Genomic DNA, 23,532 nt, shown 5'->3' on the forward strand with positions numbered 1-23,532 from the left:
TATAATATTGGGAGGAGACTTTAATCTTTTGATGGACTCAGTCCTTGATCATAGTGAAGCAAAAGTATAGATAACTAGAATAGATAACTAAAGGGGACTTAGAAGGGGGGACTGAGGGACTTAGAATATGACATCTAAGTCCCTCATTTCATCTGTTGTTGATTGCTCAATTGGAAACATTTAAGTCTCAGATCATGCCCTGGTGTGTTTAGAGGTGTTGCCACATACAGAGAAAAAGAAATCATATAGTTGCATTTTAATGTATCCCTTTTGCAAAATCTTGAATTCCAACAAATGCTAAAGACTTAAATCAATGTCTATATGGAGACCAACTGGTCCTCAGTATCCTCTGTGGGCGTGGCTTGGGAAGCACTTAAGGCAGTTCTTAGGGGTCTAATCATACAGTATGCCTCATTCACCAAAAAGTCCAAAGCACAAGAACTTGTGGAATTGGAAGGGAATATTAAAAGTGCCAAGGCAGGGCTGAAACACTGAATGTCGTCTAATGGCCCCAGGGAATTGACCCGATTGAAATACAGGTATAATTCTATTTTGTCACGGAAGGTGGAGTTTTGGCTATTCAGGGCAAGACAGTTATACTTTGAGTCAGAAGACAAAGCGGGGAAGCTTCTGGCCAGATATATAAAACAGAGAGAGTCTTTTTCTACCATTCCCTCAGTGAAATCTGCTGGTGGTGAAATATTTACCTCAGCCATTGATATTAGTAATGCTTTTAAAGAATTCTACTTTGATCTCTATAGTTCCACGTCTTCGTCTACTGATGAAGATATTAGAAACTTTGTGGAACCATTAGAACTTCCTAAACTGATGACTGAGCAAAAAAATTCTCTAGATTCTGAGATAACCTTGGAGGAGCTTGGCAAGGTAATTAAGGCCTTACTACAGGCAAGGCTCCGGGGCCTGACGGCTTTTCCTCTGAGTTTTTCAAATCTTATGCTACAGAACTGGCTCCACTTGTGTTAGAAGTTTATACGGAATCATTAAAAAATGGAAAGCTTCCACCAACCATGACACAAGCCCGGATCAGTCTGATTCTTAAAAAGGTTCTAATTTCAAGCGAGAGTAAGAGTTACCGTCCAATTTCCCTGATCCAACTAGATGTAAAAATTTTGTCAAAAATTTTGGCTAATCAAGCAAAGTTATGACATCTCTTATACATATAGATCAGGTGGGGTTTATTCGGGGTCATAGCTCTTCTAATAACATCAGGCGTCTCATCAATATCATGTGGTCAGTGGCGGATGATCAGACTCCGGTCGCTGCCATCTCACTTGATGCTGAAAAGGTGTTTGATATGATAGAATGGGATTATCTTTTTAAGATTTTGGAAATGTTCGGGAATACTTTTATTGAATGGATTAATTTACTTTATAGACACCCTGTAGCAGTGGTACAAACAAACTGATTAATTTCAGATTATTTTACTCTGGATAGGGGCACCCAGCAGGGTTGCCCTCTTTCCCCATTATTGTTCTGTCTTGCCCTGGAACCATTAGCAGCCGCGATAAGAAAAGAGGATGATTTTCCAGGGGTGGTGGCAGGAGGTGTGGCGCATAAGCTTCTGCTTTCCTCAGATGATATTTTATTATTCGTCTCCGACCCCACTAAATCAATGCCTTGCCTTCACAGAATTATTAATTCCTTTTCTAAATTCTCGGGATACAGAGTTAATTGGTCTAAATATGAAGCTTTGGCTCTGACAGCGTACTGCCCAGTAACGGCTTTCCAGCTGGGCTCCTTCCAGTGGCCCAAACAGGGCATTAAGTATTTGGGCATTTTATTCCCAGCAAATTTGTCTGATTTAGTTAGAGTTAATTTTGACCCTTTAATAAAAAAGATTTTCGAGTGATGTGGGCAGGTGGGCTTCATTACATTTATCGATGATTGGGAAGGTTAATGTTATTAAAATGAATTGTATTCCAAAATTCAACTACCTGCTACAATCTCTCACTGTAGATGTCCCCCTCTCTTATTTCAAGCAATTTGATCGCATAGCGAAGTCCTTCATTTGGAATGGTAAGCGTGCCAGGTTAATTTTCAATAAGTTACATAGGCCGATTGACAAAGGTGGGCTAGGCCTACCCAAGATTTTGTTTTATTATTATGCATTCGGTCTCAGACATTTGGCTCATTGGTCGCTTCCATCTGAGAGAGCCCCTCCCTGGTTTTGCATTGAACAGGAAGTTCTTGCCCCTATTTTGCCATTGCAAAGCCTTTCTATCAAACTAACCGGAGAAGTTAAGTTACACCCCCTTATCTCGCATTTGCACTCGGTATGGACAAAAGTGTCCAGAGTGTTTAATTCGGACAATTATTTAAATGTTGCCTCAAGCATATGGCTGAACCCAAAACTATGTATTAATAAGTCCCCTTTCTGCTGGTCAGAGTGGATTGTGAGGGAGGTTAATATGCTCGGTGACCTATAAGAGAGTGGAGTGTTGAGATCTTTTGAAAATATGGTTCAACATTTTGGGATTCCAGGTCTCAATTCTTTAGGTATTTACAGCTGCGCCACCTGCTCTGTACTATTATTGGGAGTATTATACACCCCCCTAAAGGGACAGATACTCTGGGAGTGGTGATTACTGCTTTTGGAAAAGGTCATGAGGCAACAGTGTTTTACTCCCTGTTAATTCAGAGTCTGGGGGATGGAGCTTCAATTTCTCTTAAGAGATTATGGGAGAAAGATTTAAACTTGGTATTGGAGATGGGAGTGTGGGCAAGGATTCTAAAAAATGTCAAGTCTACATCTAGAGATGCAAGTGTGCACCTTATCAATGTTCAGGGGGAGGAGTTTAATTTATATAATTTGACTCCATATTTTCTGTTATGTTTATTTAAATTGTGAATGGAATCAATAATAATTGTTAATAAAAAATAAAATAAAAAATAAAGAGGTGGGTAGATGACATGAAGCCAAGGCCCAAGGAACTTTGTTTAATAGGCTAAAGGAGTGTGTTCAATGGCATATTAAATATTTTTTTGTGGAATCAAAATTTTAGTATCAAGAATCGTGAAATTTGTACTGGTATTGGTACCATCTACATCATGGCAACACTTAGTGGTTGATTAGGAAAACGTTAGATGGTCTTTGCCCATTTAAATATTCTGTCAATGTAAGTCTATGGGATTTTTGTGATTCTGATCGCCTGCTGTGAGAAAACCAGTCCGATCAGTCAGAAAAGCTATAGCATACTATTCAATTATGCAAGTTTTGTGGATGTAGCTTAAAAACTCTAGAAGGAGTATGTGATAGAATTTTTTTCTCGGTTTAGGGATTTAAAAAGGGATTTAAAACAAAATAAAAAATAGATTAGCAGTATGTTGACTTTGTCGAGCCAACATTGTTAACGGAGAAAGAGATTCTACATAAAAAATATGGGGTTGAGCACATTTAAAAGCAAACTGAGTAGTTCCTAAACATATGTAAGTAAATCCATAGAAAGAAAGCCCCAAAGATATCAGAGAACAGTATAAAGTGTCTTCATGTTAGGTTCTGCTCTAGGCATGTTTGAACTTCCTTTTTGGTTTTACATACAGTGCTTGAAAGACCCCACTGTTTCCCACCGGGAGCATTTCACAGTCCAATCAGATGTGCATTCAGACTCCTCTTTTTCACCATTGACCACCGACACCCCACCAACTGGGAGAAAGCCAGAGTTCTGCATGCATCTGTATTTGCATAGAAACCACATCCAACGAGCAGGTGGTTACAAGTGGGGAGAACCGAATCAAAAGAGATGGTGAATATCTCTGCAAGCCTCTCACCAAGAGGTAATCACTGAGCAGCTCTTTTTCCATATTCAAATGTATTTGTTGATATGCTAGAGAGTGCTTGAAAATAAGCTGTCTTAAGAGCCTCTCTCTAAAACTAGATCTGTCACTTCTCAAAAAGAGAAGCATTTTTGAAGATATTTTTAGGGTAGGATGCACATACTTGATTTTCTAGGATTTTACAAGGAACATGTACAGACAAAAGTGTTCAAACCAAAACATTTATCTTATATTCCTATACTTTTGCATGCTTCAAATAAGCAAACATTCATCAATAATGGGTAATCGCCCTGTGTTGGCATTTTCTTTTTATTTATTTTTGTGTCTCATTTTGGTGAAAATATATTTACATTTACATCATTTTTCCTGGCTCGTACACTTGCATCAAAGGGACTTTTATTTTTGTACACTAGTCAAGTATTAAAGTAATAATTCACCCAAAAATGAAAATTCACTAATTTTCTCATTCTTCCAGGGAACAACAAATGGAGATGTTAGGCAGAATGTTAGCCTTAGTCACCATTCACTTTCACTGAATGGCAAAAAGATGCAACGATAATGCTAATTATCATTAATGCTAATTATAATAGCAGTGCTAATCTTTAAAATAAATTTAGTTGACATACCTACTGTGATGTAGTCAGATTTATTCAGCTGAATATATAATATTTTAACTTGTCATTTTGACTTGAATAAAACCAGTTAATTTAGGTGTTACCACAAGAAGCATATTGTTTGCTGTAGATTACCTGAAATAATTTTTTTAAGTGCAGTAATGTTAAACAAAGTCAAGAAGTAAAATAAAATCACAAAGTGGAGATAAGAATGCAGTGCTAATATAATTGTAGTAGTTATATTATTTGAAAAGGAGAAGTGTTAGGTTGTGTTTTTTTTTTTTTTTTTTTTTAGCCTAATCAAGGTTTGTTTCAACTTATTGAGTTACAACAACTTGAGCTGCACGTTGACTGTTACTGATGGGTCTGTTGACTTAAAATGGTGTTGATTAACAATGTGAGGAGAAGGGAAACCGTCATGGTTACTGGTGTAACCTCCATTCCCTGATGGAGGGAACGAGACGTTGGTGTCGATGTAGTGACACTAGGGGTCACTCTTGGGAGCCCGAGACACCTCTGGTCTTTGATAAAAGGCCAATGAAAATTGGCGAGTGGTATTTGCATGCCACTCCCCCGGACATACGGGTATAAAAGGAGCTAGTATGTAACCACTCATTCAGGTTTTATGCTGAGGAGCCGATATAAGGTCCGGCCATTTCAGCGGGTAGTTCAGTGCTGTGGCAGGAGGGACCAACATCTCGTTCCCTCCATCAGGGAACGGAGGTTACACCAGTAACCATGACGTTCCCTATCTGTCACTCACTCGACGTTTGTGTCAATGTAGTGACATTAGGGGTCCCTATACAAAACGCCACAAGACTGAACTGTGTTACATGAACTGGCGGTGTGTGGTGGGCAGACTTGCTGTGTGCCTCATAGCCGGTACACCAGGTCGACACGTAACCTACCCCAACACAGTTATGAGTGTCGAACGGCCCTTTTTGGGGACAAGTCAACTACCCAAAGATAGAGACAGGCTTAAACCAGTCGTGGCCTCTTTTCCCCTTCTCTTTTTCCACTCCCTAAAAAAGAAGGGGGATTATCCGACTGGGCTGCCAGATCTAGTCGGGGGGTGTCCCTCCAAAGGGGAGGACACCGTGGAGACCACACCTCGCTCCAAGAGAGGGGGGATATTTAAGTGGAAGAATACATCACATGGTCTTTCCAACCATGTGGAGAGCCTTCAAGGTAGATCCTGCCCAATGGGGGAGGAGTTACTACAAACATAGAGACTGGGGCAGAGGGGCTCTGCCCAAGGAAGACACAGTTTGCCAGCAGGGAAACAAATTAGCGGAAGATATAGATCGCATGGGGTTAGCCTTACAGGGAACCGCCACATGCGGAGCACCTACCCCAGAACTGGGCTCTTAGTTAGCGCGTGTACTGGGCCGGCAGCGAGTCTCTCCGAGAACTCAACTGCCACAGGGCTCGGAGGAAGTCAACCAGGGAACAAATTTTGTGAACACTACTGGGAATTAACGGCGCACGTCTTCAGCTCAAAAGGAGGTGGATGGCGCTATGTGGAAGCGATACACCCGGCTGGCTATCCTGGGCTTATCCGCTTGTGTTGCGTGCCACTACCTTGGACGAAACCGGTTCCACCCAGAGGTTGTAGAACCTTGCAAATGTGTTGGGTGTTGCCCAGCCCGCTGCTCTGCAAATGTCTGTTAGAGAGGCACCTCTGGCCAGGGCCCAAGAAGCCACTACACCACGGGTAGAATGGGCTTGTAGCCCTACCGGGGGTGGCATGTTTTGGGCGAGATATGCCATAGTTATGGCGTCAACGAGCCAGTGGGCGATCCTCTGCTTGGAGACAGCGCTTCCTTTCCGCTGTGCACCAAAAGCAGACAGAGAGAGCTGCTCAGAGATTCTAAAGCTCTGCGTGCGATCCAAATAGATGCATAAAGTGTGCACCGGACACAGCGACGACAGGGCTGGGTCTGCCTCCTCCTAGGGCAGCACTTGCATGTTCACCATCTAGTCCCTAAAGGGGTGGTGGGAACCTTGGGCACATAGCCTGGTCAGGGTTTCAGGATCACGTGAGAGTAATCTGGACCGAACTCCAGGCACATTTCGCTGACAGAGAACGCTTGCGGGTCACCTACCCTCTTGATGGAAGTGAGCGCAGTCAGGAGGGCAGTCTTCAAGGAGAGTGCCTTAAGCTCGGCTGACTGCAAAGGCTCAAAGGAGGCTCTCTGTAGACCTTGAAGAACTACAGAGGTCCGATGAGGGAACGAGGCGCGGCTTGGAGGGATTCAGCCTCCTGGCACCTCTTAGGAACCTGATGATCAGATCATGCTTCCCTAAGGACTTACCGTCGATTGCGTTGTGGTGTGCTGCTATGGCAGCAACGAACACCTTCAAGGTGGAAGGGGACAGCCTCCCATCCAACCTCTCTTGCAGGAAGGAAAGCACTGATCTGACTGCGCATCTCTGGGGGTCTTCCTGACGGGAAGAACACCACTTAGCAAACAGATGCCACTTAAAGGCATACAGGCACCTCGTAGAGGGAGCCCTAGCCTGAGTGAACGTGTCTAACATCGCAGGTGGGAGACAGCTTAGGTCTTCCACGTCCCATCCAGGGGCCAGACATGGAGATTCCAGAGGTCTGGGCACGGGTGCCGGATGGTGCCCCTTCCCTGAGAAAGAAGGTCCTTCCTCAGGGGAATTTGCCAGGGGGGAGCTGTCGCGAGGAGCGTGAGGTCCGAGCACCACGTCTGGGCAGGCCAGTAGGGTGCTTACCAGGACAATCTGCTCCTCTTCCTCCCTGACCTTGCACAGGGTCTGTGCATTCAGGCTTACTGGGGGAAATGCATATTTGTGAATGCCAGGGGACCAGCTGTGTGCCAGCATGTCTATGCCGAGGGAGGCCTTGGTCAGGGCGTACCAGAGCGGGCAGTGGGGAGGATTCTTGGGAGGCGAACAGGTGCACCTGTGCCTGTCGAATCGACTCCAAATCAGCTGGACCACCTGAAGGTGGAGTCTCTACTCTCCCCTGAGGGTAACCTGTTGTGACGGCGCATCTGCCGTAGTGTTGAGGTTGCCCGGGATGTGAGTGGCTTGCAGCGACTTGAGGTGCTGCTGACTCCAGAGGAGGAGACGGCGGGCAAGTTGTGACATACAACGAGAGCGCAAACCACCTTGGTGGTTGACATATGCTACCGTTGTCGTGTTGTCTGTCTGAACTAACAAGTGCTTGCCCTGGATCAATGGCCGAAACCTCCGCAGGGTGAGCAGAATTGCCAGTAACTTGAGGCAGTTGATGTGCCAATGCAGTTGCGGACCCGTCCAGAGGCCAGCGGCTGCGTGCCCATTGCAAACAGCACCCCAGCCCGTTTTGGAGGCGTCTGTCATGACCACGACGCGCCTGGAGACCAGTTCTAGGGGAACACCTGCTCGTAGAAACGAGAGGTCAGTCCAAGGGGGGCTGAAAAGACGGTGCCGACCGATGTAATGGCCCCGCGGTGTGTCCCATGGTGCCATGCCCATCTCGGGACTCGAGTCTGGAGCCAGTGCTGAAGCGGCCTCATATGCATCAACCAGAGTGGGGTGGCCACCGCCGAGGATGCCATATGCCCCAGGAGCCTCTGAAAAAGTTTCAGTGGAACCGCTGTTTTCTGTTTGAACGCCTTCAAACAGGCCAGCACCAACTGGGCGTGCTCGTTCATAAGGCGCGCCGTCAAGGAGACTGAGTCCAACTCCAAACCGAGAAACGAGATGCTCTGAACCGGGAGGAGCTTGCTCTTTTCCCTGTTGACCCGAAGCCCTAGTCGGCTGAGGTGTGAGAGCACCAGGTCCCTGTGTGCGCATAACACGTCTCGAGAGTGAGCTAAGATTAGCCAGTTGACGAGATAGTTGAGAATGCAAATACCCACCTCCCTTAACGGGGCAAGGGCAGCCTCTGCGATCTTCATAAAGATGTGAGGAGACAGGGACAGGCCGAAAGGGAGGACCTTGTACTGATATGCCTGACCCTCGAACGCGAACCACAGGAAGGGTCTGTGTTGAGGAAGGATCGAGACGTAAAAGTACGCATCCTTCAGGTCTACCGCCGCGAACCAATCTTGATGCCGGACGCTCGTTAGAATGCGTCTTTGCATCAGCATCTTGAACGGGTGTCTGTGTAAAGCCCGGTTCAGTACTCACAGGTCCAAGATTGGCCGCAACCCACCGCCTTTTTTGGTACAATGAAGTAGGGGCTGTAAAACCCTTTCTTCATCTCGGCTGGAGGGACAGGTTCTATCGCGTCCTTCCATAGGAGGGTAGCGATCTCCACGCAAGGTAGCAGCGTTTTCGTCTTTCACCAAGGTGAAGTGGACACCGCTGAACCTGGGCAGATGCCCGGCGAAGTGAATCGCGCAGCCGAGTCGGACGGTCCGGACCAGCCGAGTCGGACGGTCCGGACCAGCCCTCGTGACAGATTGGAAAGCGCAAGCCATGTGTCCAAGTTCCGCACAAGTGGGACCAAAGGGACAACGTCATCGGATGTACCGGCAGGTGGGGCCTCGTGGCGGAGCGGAGCTCGAGGTGCCATACCACGTCGTGGCCGTGCTGAGTCTAAGGACATCGAAGCACTTACCTGGCTCCTTGTGACCACCCCCGGAACAGCCTGGGATGGGGGAGGAAGAGGCCTGTCCTCGTGACCCGTGGAGACTGTCACATCGGGGGTGGATTTGTGCCACAGCTGGGCGCTCAGGGGCGGGAGACCGCCGCTGGAGCGCCAACCTGCCAAATGGAGTGGTGGACAGTGGTCGTGATGCCAGCCGTACACACCGGATACGTGACCAAGGGAACAAGGAAACCGCTTTTGCTGAGCTCTTGAGTACTGCAGCCACTTGGGCATGCAGTGCAATTAAATGCAAAAGGTAACAAAAAGATGAAGATCTGCTTACCAGCTCCAGAGCAGCGGGTTTCGTTGTCCCTGGGTCGCCCATCTCAAGGGCGCTTTGAAGCCTTTCACGGGTTCTGGGTGGCCGCGAGACAGGTGGCGTCTGCTTCCTGCGGTGGGCTCCACGCCAGGGCCGGGCCGAAGGGGCGGGCTGCGGCGGAGCCGGTGCAGTCACCGCAGGGGGATGCCCTTGGCGATGAATAGATGGGGTGCGGGATCTTGAGCCGCACCGGGGCAGGATATGCCGGCTAGCATCCATCTACTGCTCTACCATCGAGAACTGCTGGGCAAAGTCCTCGACGGTGTCGCTGAATAGGCCCGTCTGGGAAATGGGGGCAGCAAGGAATCGTGTCTTGTCGGCCTCACTCATCTCGACCAGGTTGAGCAAAAGGTGGTGCTCCTGGACCACTAGTGTGGCCATCGTCCACCCAAGAGACCATGCCGTGACCTCCGTCGCTCGGAGAGCGAGGTCAGTCGACGAGCGCAGTTCCTGCATCAATCCCGGGGTGGAACTACCCTCGTGCAGTTCCTTTAGCGCCTTGGCGGACTTGCAGGAGAGCCATGGCGTGCAGGGCGGAGGCGGCTTGTCCAGCGGCACCGTAGGCCTTGGCCGTCAGAGACGACGTAAACCTACAGGCCTTGGACAGGGGCTTTGGGCACCCATGCCAGGTGGCGGCGCTCTGCAGGCATAGGTGCACCGCGAGTGCCTTTATCCACCGGGGGATTGCCGAATAGCCCTTGGCCGCCCCACCATCGAGGGTAGTGAGGGCGGGGAAGCTGAAAAGATCGGGACCGGGCAGTAAAAAGTGCCTCCCACGACCTTGTCAGGTCTTCATGCACTTCCGGGAAGAAAGGAACGGGGGCGGGGCGTGGCTTTGAGCGGCGCCGCGAGCCCAGGAACCAATCACCAAGCCGCGAGGGTTCAGGGAAGAGTGGTGAAATCCACTCTAACCGACGGTCACGGCTGCCCAGGAAAGCATGTCGTCATCTCCGTGTCAGCCTGTGACTGGGCGATCGACCCCAAAGGGAGGAGCCCAGCTGAGGCTTCTGACTGGACGAGTCCGCTCTCCGATGCTGCACTAGAGAGCTCATCACTTTCGCGGGCTCCGAATAAGAGGTCAAACTCACCCTGAGACGAGCCGGTGGACTCACCCGGAAGCCCGATTGGGGCAGACGAGCGTGCTGGGGAATGGGAGGTCCACGGGGGGATACCCCGCGGAGGCGTTCCCATTGGGGTCCCCAAATAGCCCCCAGTGCTAGCCGCGCTGGCCTCAAACCCGTGGGTAAAAGGACCGAGGCGGGAGCCTATGGGGTGGCTCGCTTTCTTACGAAGGCGAGCCAGGACCGCAACGTTGCCATGGACATATTCTCGCAATGAGAACATGACCATCCACGAACACTGTCTCTGCGTGAGCAGTGCCCAGACACGAAAGACAGTGATCGTGACCGTTAGAAGGCAAGAGATAATGAGCACAACCAGGAATAAAACACAATCGGAAAAGCATCTTTAAAAAGACGCGTCTTTAAAAAGACGTTCCGTGTGTGCGCTCTTTTAGTGAAATATAGACTCTTTTAAAGGGGAAAAATGCTCTTTCTGAAAATATACTCTCTAGTTCCCTATCTGTCACTCACTCGACGTTGGTGTCGATGTAGTGACACTAGGGGTCACTCTTGGGAGCCCGAGACACCTCTGGTCTTTGATAAAAGGTATTTGCATGCCACTCCCACGAACATACGGGTATAAAAGGAGCTGGTATGCAACCACTCATTCAGATTTTCTCTTCGGAGCCGAACGGTCATGCTCACTGAGCTGAATACTACTGTTCATTCACCTCTGCTGGATCTGACGCCGCATTTCAGCAGCTTCTCCCTCCTCTGCACTGGTGCACTGCAGAGAATGCCCCTGGGCGCTTCGGCAGAAAAACTAGATAGTATATTTTCTGAAAGAGCATTTTTCCCCTCTAAAAGAGTATATATTTCTCTAAAAGAGCGCACACACGGAACGTCTTTTTAAAGACGCGTCTTTTTAAAGATGCTTTTCCGATTATGTGTTATTCCTAGTTGTGCTCGTTATCTCTCGCATTCTAACGGTCACGATCACTGTCTTTCGTGTCTGGGCACTGCTCACGCAGAGACAGTGTTCGTGGATGGTCATGTTCTCATTGCGAGAATATGTCCATGGCAACGTTGCGGTCCTGGCTCGCCTTCGTAAGAAAGCGAGCCACCCCATAGGCTCCCGCCTCGGTCCTTTTACCCACGGGTTTGAGGCCAGCGCGGCTAGCACTGGGGGCGATTTGGGGACCCCAATGGGACCGCTTCCGCCGGGTATCCCCCCGTGGACCTCCCATTCCCCAGCACGCTTGTCTGCCCCGATCGGGCTTCCGGGTGAGTCCGCCGGCTCGTCTCACGGCGAGTTTGACCTCTTATTCGGAGCCCGCGAAAGTGATGAGCTCTCGAGCGCAGCATCGGAGAGCGGACTCGTCCAGTCGGAAGCCTCAGCTGGGCTCCTCCCTTCGGGGTCGATCGTCCAGACACAGGCTGACGCGGAGATGACGACATGCTTTCCCGGGCAGCCGCGAGTGTCGGTTAGAGTGGATTTCACCGCTGTTCCCTGAACCCTGGCGGTTCGGTGATTGGTTCCTGGGCTCGTGGCGCTGCTCAAAGCCATGTCCCGCCCCGTTCCTTTCTTCCCGGAAGTACATGAAGAGCTGACAAGGTCGCGGGAGGCACTTTTTACTGCCCGGTCCCGATCTTTTCAGCTTCCCCGCTCTCACTACCCTCGATGGTGGGGCGGCCAAGGGTTATTCAGCAATCCTCCTGTGGATAAAGGCGCTCGCGGTGTACCTATGCCCGCAGAGCGCCGCCACCTGGCACGGGTGCCCAAAGTCCCCGTCCAAGGCCTGTAGGTTTACATCGTCTCTGACAGCCAAGGCCTACGGTGCCGCTGGACAAGCCGCCTCCGCCCTGCACATCATGGCTCTCCTGCAAGTCCACCAAGGCACTAAAGGAATTGCACGAGGGTAGTTCCGCCCTAGGATTGATTCAGGAACTGCGCTCGGCGACCAACCTCGCTCTCCGAGCGACGGAGGTCACGGCACGGTCTCTCGGGCGGACGATGGCCACACTAGTGGTCCAGGAGCACCACCTTTGGCTCAACCTGGTCGAGATGGCTGAGGCCGACAAGACACGATTCCTTGCTGCCCCATTTCCCAGGCGGGCCTATTCGGCGACACCGTCGAGGACTTTGCCCAGCAGTTCTCGATGGTAGAGAAGTAGATAGATGCTAGCCGGCATATCCTGCCCCAGCGCGGCTCAAGATCCCGCACCCCATCTACTCATCGCCAAGGGCGTCCCCATGAAGTGACTGCACCGGCTCCGCCGCAGCCCGCCCCTTCGGCCTGGCCCCGGCGTGGAGCCCACCGCAGGAAGCAGACGCCACCTGTCTCGCGGCTGCCCAGAACCCGTGAAAGGCTTCAAAGCGCCCTTGAGATGGGCGACCCAGGGACAACGAAACCCGCTGCTCTGGAGCTGGTAAGCAGATCTTCATCTTTTTGTTACCTTTTGCATTTAATTGCACTGCATGCCCAAGTGGCTGCAGTACTCAAGAGCTCAGCAAGAGTGGTTTCCTTGTTCCCTGGGTCACATATCCGGTGTGTACAGCTGGCATCACGACCACCGTCCACCACTCCATTTGGCAGGTTGGACAGCGGTTCCACTGAAACTTTTTCAGAGGCTCCTGGGGCATATGGCATCCTCGGCGGTGGCCACCCCGCTCGGGTTGATGCATATGAGGCCGCTTCAGCACTGGCTCCAGACTCGAGTCCCGAGACGGGCATGGCGCCACGGGACACACCGCATGGCCATTACTTCAGTCTGTCACCGTCTTTTCAGCCCTTGGACCGACCTCTCGTTTCTACGAGCAGGTGTTCCCCTAGAACTGGTCTCCAGGCTCGTCGTGGTCACGACAGAAGCCTCCAAAATGGGCTGGGGCGCTGTTGGCAATGGGCACGCAGCCGCCGGCCTCTGGACGGGTCCGCGGCTGCGTTGGCACATCAACTGCCTCGAGTTACTGGCAATTCTGCTCGCCCTGCGGAGGTTACGGCCATTGATCCAGGGCAAGCACATGCTAGTTCGGACAGACAGCATGGCAGCGGTAGCATATGTCAACTGCCAAGGCGGTCTGCGCTCCCGCTGTATGTCACAACTTGCCCGCTGTCTCCTCCAACGGAGTCAGCAGCACCTCAAGTCGCTGCAAGCTACTCACATCCTGGGCAACCTCAACACTTCGGCGGACGCGCCGTCACAACAGGTTACCCTCAAGGGAGAGTGGAGACTCCACCTTCAGGTGGTCCAGCTGATTTGGAGTCGATTCGACAGGCACAGGTGCACCTGTTCGCCTCCCAAGAATCCTCCCCACTGCCCGCTCTGGTACGCCCTGACCGAGGCCTTCCTCGGCATAGACGCGCTGGCACACAGCTGGTCCCCTGGCATTCGCAAATATGCGTTTGCCCCCAGTGAGCCTGCTTGCACAGACCCTGTGCAAGGTCAGGGAGGATGAGGAGAAGGTCATCCTGGTAAGCACCCTACTGACCTGCCCAGATGTGGTGCTCAGACCTCACGCTCCTCGCGACAGCTCCCCCCGGGCAAATTCCCCTGAGGAAGGACCTTCTTTCTCAGGGAAGGGGCACCATCCGGCACCCACACCCAGACCTTTGGAATCTCCATGTCTGGCCCCTGGACGGGACGCGGAAGACCTAAGCTGTCTCCCACCTGTGATGGTAGACACGTTCACTCAGGCTAGGGCTCCCTCTACGAGGCACCTGTACACCTTTAAGTGGCATCTGTTCGTAAGTGGTGTTCTTCCCGTTGGGAAGACCCCCAGAGATGTGCAGTCAGATCAGTGCTTTCCTTCCTGCAAGAGAGGTTGGAAGGGAGGCTGTCCCCTTCCACCTTGAAGGTGTACGTTGCTGCCATAGCAGCACACCACGACGCAGTCGACGGTAAGTCCTTAGGGAAGCATGATCTGATCATCAGGTTCCTAAGAGGCACCAGGAGGCTGAATCCCTCCAGGCCGCGCCTCGTTCCCTCATCGGACCTCTGTAGTTTTTCAGGGTCTACAGAGAGCCCCCTTTGAGCTTTGCAGTCAGCCGAGCTTAAGGCACTCTCCTTGAAGACTGCCCTCCTGACTGCGCTCACTTCCATCAAGAGGGTAGGTGACCTGAAAGCGTTCTCTGTCAGCGAAACGTGCCTGGAGTTCGGTCCGGGCTATTCTCACGTGATCCTGAGACCCCGACCGGGCTATGTGCCCAAGGTTCCCACCACTCCTTTTAGGGACCAGGTGGTGAACCTGCAAGCGCTGCCCCAGGAGGAGGCAGACCCAGCCCTGTCATTGCTGTGTCCGGTGCGTGCTTTACGCATCTATTTGGATCGCACGCAGAACTTTAGAATCTCTGAGCAGCTCTTTGTCTGCTTTGGTGCACAGCGGAAAGGAAGCACTGTCTCCAAGCAGAGGATCGCCCACTGGCTCATTGACCCATAACTATGGCATATCTTCATTGGCCTTTTATCAAAGACCAGAGGTGTCTCGGGCTCCCAAGAGTGACCCCTAGTGTCACTACATTGACACCAACGTCTCGTTCCCTCCATCAGGGAACGGAGGTTACACCAGTAACCATGACGTTTTTCTGCCGAAGCGCCCAGGGGCGTTCTCTGCAGTGCACCAGTGCAGAGGAGGGAGAAGCTGCTGAAATGCGCCATCAGATCCAGCAGAGGTGAATGAACAGTAGTATTCAGCTCAATGAGCATGACCGTTCGACTCCGAAGAGAAAATCTGAATGAGTGGTTGCATACCAGCTCCTTTTATACCCGTATGTCCGGGGGAGTGGCATGCAAATACCACTCGCCAATTTTCATTGGCCTTTTATCAAAGACCAGAGGTGTCTCGGGCTCCCAAGAGTGACCCCTAGTGTCACTACATCGACACCAACATCGAGTGAGTGACAGATAGGGAACTAGATTACAGGAAGCAACAGATTGCAGTGGCTAGTGAGAGTATAACATGAAACAGACCTCCTAAGTGTCATTTCTGCTACCAAGCAGGCCAACAGATGGGGCTAGAATAATCACCGCTTTCTCTGAAGATTGCATGAACATAAACATTTGGCTTTAAAGCTAAGGTATTGACACTTGCGCAAAAACACTCTTGAGTCATTTTGCTGCTAACAAGTTTGCCCTGCAAGAGTTTTAAGTAAGTTTATCTTTTATTTGATTGCATTTTATAGACTATGCATCAGCATTTGCATTTCCTGGGAATCAAACCCACAACCTTGATATTGCTAGCATCACGCTGTACTAGTTGAGCTCTTGGGAGAGGATGTGTTCATTAGGCTTGAAAGACAAACCACAAGCATAACTCGCCATAGTTGGTCAGTTGCAATGTCAAAATCTATTTTTAAATAAAAGGTATAAAAGTATAAATTATAGAAGTCCCAATGCACATACCTAAAGAACTCCATGAAAGAAAATCCATAGCCATGCTGTTCAGCAATCCCAGCGCACACCACATTAGCAGATGCTCCAATCAGTGTCCCATTTCCTTTGGGAATAGAAAGGAATAAGAAAAATTAATGACTAGCTTGAATAACGTAATTAATTACCTCACCAAGCTCCTCCATGGTTATCTCAGAATCAAGAGAATTGTTTTGCTCAGTCGTCAGTTTAGGAAGTTCTAGTGGTTCCACAAAGTTTCTAAAATCCTCTTCAGTAGACGAAGACGTGGAACTATAGAGATCAAGATAGAATTCTTTAAAAGCATTATTAATATCAGTGGCTGAGGTAAATATTTCACCACCAGCAGATTTCACTGAGGGATTGGTAGAAAAAGACTCTCTCTGTTTTATATATCTGGCCAGAAGCTTCCCCGCTTTGTCTTCTGACTCAAAGTATAACTGTCTTGCCCTGACATAATTACTTAATGTAAACAATGTTTGCTTAGTGAATATATATATATATATATATATATATATATATATATATATATATATATATATATATATCCAATCACTCTTGTCTGCCTTGAGAGAGAGGTCTAGGAATTTGTAAATGTTTAAATAGATTTGCATGTTCTCTACAAATACAGCACTGCACGAACACAGATCTTTATAAATGAATATTAGAATTGATTTGGCATCCATATGCATGGCAGATTTTGTTATGCTGATTGCAATTTACAGTTCTCCACTGTGCAAATGACTCCTTTCAGAGTAATGACAATGAAATGACCTTCAGTGCTAGATTGCAGAGGTGATTTGGCAAGTGTTGTTTTTGTAGTAGCCTTTCTCTGTTGGTAATGCATGGCACGGAGAAGGTACTTCTGTCCCAACTTGAATCACAAGCATGATAGCTTTCTGATAAAGGACAGATGTCACCACTTCAGCGATAGCATGTCTAGAAAAATTTACTCTGGAGCATCTAGACGTGTTCTTGTGGAAGAAGTTCTACCACTCATCTAAGTGGCTTCATCAGATGTAGAATGGTGGAGATTTGCTGACATTTAATCTCATCTCACACCTCAATGTCATAAGACTTGCAAAACTGGCACAAAAGTGTCAGAGTGAACATGAATGAATGCTATTATTCATTACAGTTTACTGCAGCAACTGCATTGCTTTGTTTTGGTCTTTAAGTACTGTACAATCTTTTGGATGTACAAGCTTCTGTTTTATTTTGTTTGAGATGTGACTGATGTATTTATGGGAGTCCTTGAAGGCATTAAGTTGTTTCCTCTTTAAATGTGGTTGTAAAAATCTAGTGTGGTGTCTTTATCCTGCTAAAATGTTTGTGTGCAGTCAACACAGAACTATTTACAATGTCATTCATTCAAACTCCCACTGTGATTTTAATTCAGTTTGAGGATGGTGACTCTCACAGTTATTCAGAGTCTTATGAAGTCAAAGTGTGTGATAAGGTTAAATGCTGGGTAATCTCAATCATACTATAATAATTAATGAAGTCACCTGGATGTGTGATGAAACGTCTTCAGTAAGTAGAACATCCAGGTTGTGTAATGCTTCATCACGTAATATACATACATAATTGGACAGCTGCTATTATTTATGTTAAAAACCTTGTACATTAATCATGTACGTTACTCCTACTTATATCATTTATCTTTCTGTATATTTTGTATTATTTTTGTATGCTTTGTGCTTTATGTAAACACATTTTCCACACACATTTTCTTTATTGGTGTATTCATGCAATCATAATCTCTGTAGAGAATCAACAAATGGCTGATGAACTGAATGTGTTTTACTGCAGGTTTGAAAAACCCAGTCTCACACCACTCCCCCGCTCTGATCTTCACACACAAGCCAACACCTCCTGGAACCAACCTCTTCCCCCCTCCTGCTACTCAACCAGCACTTATGGTCTGTGAGGAGGATGTGTGCCAGGTCTTCCGGAAATAAAAGACTAGGAAAGCTTCAGGCCCAGACGGTGTCTCACCTGCCTGTCTGAAAGTCTGCACTGACCAACTGGCCCCATCTTCACACAGATTTTCAATTGATCACTGGAGCAGTGTGAAGTTCCCTGCTGCTTCAAATGCTCCATCATCTTTCCAGTCCCCAAAAAACCCAAAATCATAGGACTTAATGACTACAGACCTGTCGCTCTCACATCTGTGGTCATGAAGTCATTTGAGAGACTTGGCCTACTTGAGGTTTTGGCCTACCTGAAGGACATCACTGGAGCTCTGCTAGACCCCCTTCAGTTTGCTTACTGAGCAAACAGGTTTGTGGATGATGCTGTCAACATGGGACTGTATTATATTCTGCAACACCTCGACAGACCTGGGACTTATGCAAGGATCCTATTTGTGGATTTCAGTTCAGCCTTCAATACCATCATGCCTGATCTTCTCACAATCAAACTGACCCAGTTCTCCATGCCAACCACAATCTGTTGGTTGATCAACAGCTTTCTAACAGACGCAGCAGCTAGTGAATCACATCCGGGACCCTCACAATTAGCACTGGTGCTCCTCAGGGATGCGTTCTCTCTCCACTGCTCTTCTGTCTGTATACGAATGTCTGCGCTGCAAAGGACCTATCTGTCAAGCTCCTGAAGTTTACAGATGGCACCACAGTCATTGGCCTCATCCACGACGGTGACGAGTCTGCATACAGATGGGAGGTTGAACAGCTGGCTGTCTGGTGCGGTCACAACAACCTTGAGCTGAACACGCACAAAACAGTGGAGATGATAGTGGACTTCAGGAGAAATAACCCCGCACGCTCAGTCTCGTAGAACACATGCATGTAAAAGGTTCTCACTCTTTCTTTGTTTTGTTTTTTTGTTTTTGTTTTTTTGCAAGAACAGTATCGTCTATGAGTGCTGCAATGACCTCAGACATCTCAGTTCAGGAGGTGCTTTGAGTTCAGTTTGCTTTATTTCCACAGAGCAGTTCGTTGTAACCACAACTCTGCAGCCTATACATCTGTGATTAAAACATAAAATAATACAAAAACACATTCACCTCGAACCATGATTTATATTTCAGTGATTATTATCATCATTATAATTATTATTTTTACATTTACATTTTATGTTTTTATGTCTTAATTTGTGTAAGTAATTTTCCGCCTGCATGTATAGATGGATACTTTCCTGATGGTAAATGGAAAGGTGTTTACGTTTACCGATCCCTCAGCCCGGGGGTTGCTGATGTAATTGGATATTGTGATATTTAAGCAATATCACACAAGCAAGAGTGCAATATGGCCCTACATCAGCACTGCTGTGATTCGGCCGTAGGCCGAGTGCTGTAGGTAATCACAGCAGTGCTGATTTAGGGCCATATAGCATGATTGCGAGTGTGATATTGCTTATATACAACAGTTCAATGAACAAGTACATTTAAAAAAATTAGGAAAAACTGAGTACGGTCATAAAAACGCATTTGTGCATGGAACTACTTTCTTACGCGACGGATCAGATCTGCCATTGCTGGTTCAAACCAAATGATGCGTCCAAGCCTCCGTTAGTAATTCAAAAATTTCACTTCAGAAATAGTATCACAGCTTTTACTGTTTCTAACAAGTTATTGGATAAACAAGGATGGATGGATGGATGGATTTGTGTGTGTGTGTGTGTGAGAGAGAGAGAGAGAGAGAGAGAGAGAAAGAGAGAGATGGAGCGTGTGCGATCACCTGTTGCCAGCTGTCAGCTTTCTGAAGATCAGCTTTCTCAGTGAAAAAGTAGCCGTCCAAGCGGGGGTATTTCTCCCTATTTCGTGGTAGCCAGTGCGCAAGAGTCATTCACTATAGAAACCGCAATCTCCTCCACCATTTTGAACAGTGTTCCCACTCCAATGTGGAAAGTCCGATAAGAGGTAAGCGCCTTCATTTTGTGTAATTAATAAGTCTGTTGTGTCTCTCAGCTGTGATGAGCCTTAATGCTGAAGTTGTTCATTTAAAGCCATTTAAAGCTATTTCCTAGCTTTAGTAGTGTAGTAATACAATCGATCACGGAGTGCTGTATGTAAACACTGGCTGATGCGGATTCACTTCACATCACCTAACTGGTTCATATTACACATAAAAATGATCTTTTACCACCACCTGCTGGCTAACATATATAATGTAAAAAAAAAATACATGTAAAAAAATACAAACAGTAGCTCTTAACACATCTGCACTGCTCTTACACTTTAGTTTAGAATGGCATGAACACAAGTGGAGTGATACACACAGTGAAGCATCGGAGTGCTGATGGTGTCAGACCATCAGTGCACATGGAATGTCTCTCGTCCAATCAGATTTGAGGACCGGAACTAACTGTTGTGTGTGTGTACAGGTGCATCTCAATAAATTAGAATGTTGTGGAAAAGTTCATTTATTTCAGTAATTCAACTCAAATTGTGAAACTCGTGTATTAAATAAATTCAACGCACACAGACTGAAGTAGTTTAAGTCTTTGGTTCTTTTAATTGTGATGATTTTGGCTCACATTTAACAAAAACCCACCAATTCACTATCTCAAAAAATTAGAATATGGTGACATGCCAATCAGCTAATCAACTCAAAACACCTGCAAAGGTTTCCTGAGCCTTCAAAATGGTCTGTCAGTTTGGTTCACTAGGCTACACAATCATGGGGAAGACTGCTGATCTGAAAGTTGTCCAGAAGACAATCATTGACACCCTTCACAAGGAGGGTAAGCCACAAACATTCATTGCCAAAGAAGCTGGCTGTTCACAGAGTGCTGTATCCAAGCATGTTTACAGAAAGTTGAGTGGAAGGAAAAAGTGTGGAAGAAAAAGATGCACAACCAACCAAGAGAACCACAGCCTTATGATTGTCAAGCAAAATCGATTCAAGAATTTGGGTGAACTTCACAAGGAATGGACTGAGGCTGGGGTCAAGGCATCAAGGAATTTGGCTACAGTTGTCGTATTCCTCTTGTTAAGCCACTCCTGAACCACAGACAACGTCAGAGGCGTCTTACCTGGGCTAAGGAGAAGAAGAACTGGACTGTTGCCCTCTTTTCAGATGAGAGCAAGTTTTGTATTTCATTTGGAAACCAAGGTCCTAGAGTCTGGAGGAAGGGTGGAGAAGCTCATAGCCCAAGTTGCTTGAAGTCCAGTGTTAAGTTTCCACAGTCTGTGATGATTTGGGGTGCAATGTCATCTGCTGGTGTTGGTCCATTGTGTTTTTTGAAAACCAAAGTCACTGCACCCGTTTACCAAGAAATTTTGGAGCACTTCATGCTTCCTTCTGCTGACCAGCTTTTTAAAGATGCTGATTTCATTTTCCAGCAGGATTTGGCACCTGCCCACACTGCCAAAAGCACCAAAAGTTGGTTAAATGACCATGGTGTTGGTGTGCTTGACTGGCCAGTAAACTCACCAGACCTGAACCCCATAGAGAATCTATGGGGTATTGTCAAGAGGAAAATGAGAAACAAGAGACCAAAAAATGCAGATGAGCTGAAGGCCACTGTCAAAGAAACCTGGGCTTCCATACCACCTCAGCAGTGCCACAAACTGATCACCTCCGTGCCACGCCGAATTGAGGCAGTAATTAAAGCAAAAGGAGCCCCTACCAGGTATTGAGTACATATACAGTAAATGAACATACTTTCCAGAAGGCCAACAATTCACTAAAAATGTTTTTTTTTTTTTTTATTGGTCTTATGATGTATTCTAATTTTGAGATAGTGAATTGGTGGGTTTTTGTTAATGTGAGCCAAAATCATCACAATTAAAAGAACCAAAGACTTAAACTACTTCAGTCTGTGTGCATTGAATTTTATTTAATACACAAGTTTCACAATTTGAGTTGAATTACTGAAATAAATGAACTTTTCCACGACATTCTAATTTATTGAGATGCACCTGTATATATATATATATCGTGAAGGAGGGAACAAAGCGAATTTATTCACACACATGATGTATTTTCCTGGACAACAAAATACCCGACTGGTAGATAATGCACAGATGAAATAGGTTCTTTGCCAAAGATATGTTGCCCTTCACAGCTGTTGTAAAGCCATCTTTCAAAAAGTTGAACAACACACATTTTAATTTTTTTCCAGTTTCATTTGAATTTTTTGTAAAAAAATAAAAAATAAAGTTCATAGTTTGAAATCAAGGTGTCTTGCTTTATTGTGTAGGCTTAACCCTAACCCTGCTTAATGAAAATTACCCCATAGTACCACCTAGCGTCCAACCAGTGGTAATACCGGTGTTCATCTGTTTGAACATGAACGTGTGTGTGTGTGTGTGTGTGTGTGTGTTCCTTAGAGCCAAACAGGCAATGATGCATTTTCAGATGGCCTTGCAAGCACACAGCATTCTTAAATTTAGAGGGATCTATCCTGTTCTGTGATGTTTTCAGATGTGAGTAATAAGTGAGTGGCATTAAAAATCTTCAAGTTATAAAAGCTACCACAATATAAAAAGGAGACTTATTTTTCTATTTAGGTTTCAAGTACCAGCTTAAAGTAGTTTGTTATATAGCACAGAAATATTTAGGTGAAGTAATTACGCTTATGTAGGAGGTGGCTTACAAAAAAGAAACACTACATAGAAGTCTTAATGGCATAGTGCTCATTTAAAGGTGAGTTCTTAAAATTCACCTGACCCAAGGTTGGCAAATGGGCATGTTTGCATGAAAACACACTTATATAATGCACAGTGGCCCCAAGGAATATGTGGACACTTGAGTAATACTTTAAAATGAATAAATGTTATTGTATTAGATAACAAAATATACAAATTTCAAGCATAATATTGAACAAAAGAAAGACTTTTACGTTTCAAATGATAAAACAATGGTTCACTTTTCTGGCTTTCAAATTTATTGAAACATGTTCATAGTTAATGAGAAGAACTAGACCCGTGGTTACTCTGCTAAGACACCTACAATAAGTGAACTTAAGGGGTACTGACTTGATACATCCACACAAAAGAACAATTACTTGTTGGGACCAGTTGGTAAAAAGTATGTGTACATTTTAAGTGTATCCAAATACTTTTGGGGGTCACTATATTCAGAAACAGAGTGCAATGTAACTGACCTCCAAGACAAGCTCCCATAGCCAGTGCGAAGATGAGAGGTTTGACTGGCAAGTTGACATCTGCATCTTGACTGAGGTTAATAAGCACAGGAATCTGTCAAAAAATAAAGATTACGGATTTCTACAACATTTACCAGTAAACATTGTTGGCTGTAATTGTGTAGTTCTCATAAGCATTACAAAAGAAAAAATAAGAATTTAGCAGTGCAAAATAGAAAGCACCATCTGTCAAGAATTAAACATTGTGGATGTCGGGGTCATGAAAAGTGTTACAGTATATTCAATAATACTGACAGCCATCCAGCTTATTAGCAGACTAAGTTAAGTTAGAAGAAGATCAATAGAAAATTCTATTTGATTTTCTTTTCAATTTTTGTATTTGTATTTTACATACACACTGCTTCAATAAACAGCTAATGAAAACTTTATAAACCAACATGCATGTTGCAAACATCACTTATAATGCCTGGCATAAAGCCTACACTGATAGAACAAGCTAAAAATACTCATGCTATAGCAATCAGTACTTAGAATCGGGATGTAATGGCAAGAGGCAGAGAATGTCTACCTGTGGCTACCACAATACACATGCAATACACACATCCATTTCTCAGAGCATATAAGCATTCGATTTTCTCACCAGCATAGTGTAAT

At 46.6% G+C, this 23,532-nt stretch overlaps 1 pseudogene; it reads right to left on the minus strand.

Moving 5' to 3' along the window:
• The window catches only part of LOC127446417 (P protein-like), a 232,729-nt pseudogene that overhangs the window by 39,872 nt on the left and 169,325 nt on the right, over positions 1-23,532 (minus strand).

This window comes from Myxocyprinus asiaticus, chromosome 9 (genome assembly GCF_019703515.2).
Source record: "Myxocyprinus asiaticus isolate MX2 ecotype Aquarium Trade chromosome 9, UBuf_Myxa_2, whole genome shotgun sequence".
NCBI lineage: Eukaryota > Metazoa > Chordata > Actinopteri > Cypriniformes > Catostomidae > Myxocyprinus > Myxocyprinus asiaticus.